At 50.6% G+C, this 2,038-nt stretch overlaps 1 pseudogene; it reads left to right on the top strand.

The window, feature by feature from the left end:
- The first annotated feature begins 214 nt into the window (after positions 1-214).
- Positions 215-764, top strand: LOC102501740 (40S ribosomal protein S10 pseudogene; annotated as a pseudogene).
- The last annotated feature ends 1,274 nt before the right edge of the window (positions 765-2,038 follow it).

The following is a 2,038-nucleotide window of genomic DNA, read 5'->3' as shown; positions in this document are numbered from 1 at the left end:
GTCTGTCTGGCGAGCGCACGTGCCCTGTAGCGAAAAAACCTCTCCCCCCCCCCAAAATAAAGACTGTGGCCTGACCCACTAAGGGTGCTCCCTCCCTCTCTGGTGGACAAAAAAAGGAGAGCAATGTGCACACCACCTGCTGCCACCCCAGCATGGGTTTAAAGTGCCGGTCGGGGCCTTTCCAGTCTCAGCCCCGGACCCTGCAGGTGCCGCGATGTTGATGCCCAAGAAGAACCGGATTGCCATTTACGAACTCCTTGTTACGGAGGGAGTGATGGTAGCCAAAAAAGACGTCCATATGCCCAAGCAGCGGAGCTGGCTGACAAGCATGTGCCCAACCTTCACGTCATGAAGGCCACGCAGTCTCTGAAGTCTCGCGGCTACGTGAAGGAGCAGTTTGTCTGGAGACATTTCTACTGGAACCTTACCAATGAGGGTAACCCAGTACCTGCACGATTGCCTCCACCTGCCCCCCGAGATTGCGCCTGCCACCCTGCGCGAAGCTGTCCTGAGACTGGCAGGCCCTGACCCAAAGGTCTGGAGGGCGAGCGACCTCCAAGACTCAGAGGAGAAGCTGACAGGGACACCTACAGACGGAGTGCTGCGCCCCCTGGTGCGGACAAGAAGCCGAGGCTGGGGCCAGGTCAGCCACTGAGGTCCAGTTTAGAGGCGGATTTGGTCGTGGACGTGGCCAGCCAACTCAGTAAAGTTGGGGAGATTATTTTGTGTTGAATAAACTTGTAGCCAGAAAAAAAAAAAAAAAAGGTGCCAGTCTGGGACTCGAACAGCGATTGTCCAGCAATGGAACCGTTATGCCACCTGCTGGTCCCAAATAACTAATTCTTTTTTAAAAATGCATGGGGAGGCCAGCATGGTAACTGAGGCATCTGGGTCACATGGTCAACTGAGTAGACCCGCAGCTGAGTGGTCTGAGTCTCGGACTCAGTGTTGAAAACACATGTTGGGGGTGCTGGCAGGTGGCGTGGAGGTTAATAGCAACTGGACTCCCACATGGCTGACCGCAGTTTGAGTCCTGGGACTGGCGGCTTTCTTCCTCACTTTTTCTCTCTCTCTCTCTCTGTCTCACTCTATCCCTCTCTGGTCAAATTAAAAAGTAAAGTTAAATAAAATAATTCTTAAGAAAAGTGCTGGGCATGTGTGAGCGCACCCCCAAAATCCGGAGAGGGAGACAGGATTGCAGCAGCATGGCCATCCCCCTCTGTGGGGGGTGACTGCTCTCTCTTTCCAGTGAGCACACGTGTCCTAGAACAAATGAAAAAAAAAAAAAAAGAAAGAAAGAATAATGGGTCAAAAAGTATGTCCTCTTGGGACTAGCACGTGGTGTGGTGGTTAAGGTGCTGGACACTCTCACATGGCCGACCACGGTTCGAGTCCCCAGACCTGGTAGCTTGCTTTCTCACTTTCTCTCCCTCTCTCTGTCTCTCTCCAGTCAAAGTAAAATAAATGAATGTATAAATAAAAATAAATTTTTTATAGTATGTGCATTCATATTTAATAGATATTACCAGTTTGTACTTTTTTTTCTTTTTTGAGAGGTTTTCGCTATAGGGCGCGTGCACTCACCAGACAGACAGAGAGAGACATAGAGATAGAAAGCGAGAAATCACCCCCCAGGGGGGATGGCCACACCGCAATCCCTTCTCCTCCATTCTCCTCTCGGGATCTTGGGCACACACCCACGCGCCCCGCGTGAGTTCTAAGCCACCGGGTCCGGGACACGAACCACGGTCAACTACATGGGAGTCCAGCGACATAGCCATTACACTAACTGCTGGTTCCCCAGTTTGTACTTTTAATAGCAATGTATGAAAATGTTTTCTCCTGTCAGAAGTATTAAAATAGATTATCTCTGCCAAGCTCGAACATGAAAGCTACTCAGCGTCATCTCACCATTTTTGGCCAGAGGATGCCTGTGCTCACTGCAAGGAGGGCTGATAAGGCACTTGCCCGCGAGAAGTGGCCACACTGTAAGCCCATCTCATCTTCCCCTTTTCCTTTCTTTTTCTTTTTCTTTTGT

Source organism: Tupaia chinensis, unplaced genomic scaffold (assembly GCF_000334495.1).
Source record: "Tupaia chinensis unplaced genomic scaffold, TupChi_1.0 Scaffold000574_1, whole genome shotgun sequence".
NCBI classification, from domain to species: domain Eukaryota; kingdom Metazoa; phylum Chordata; class Mammalia; order Scandentia; family Tupaiidae; genus Tupaia; species Tupaia belangeri.
This window is presented reverse-complemented; position numbering and strand designations above follow the sequence as displayed.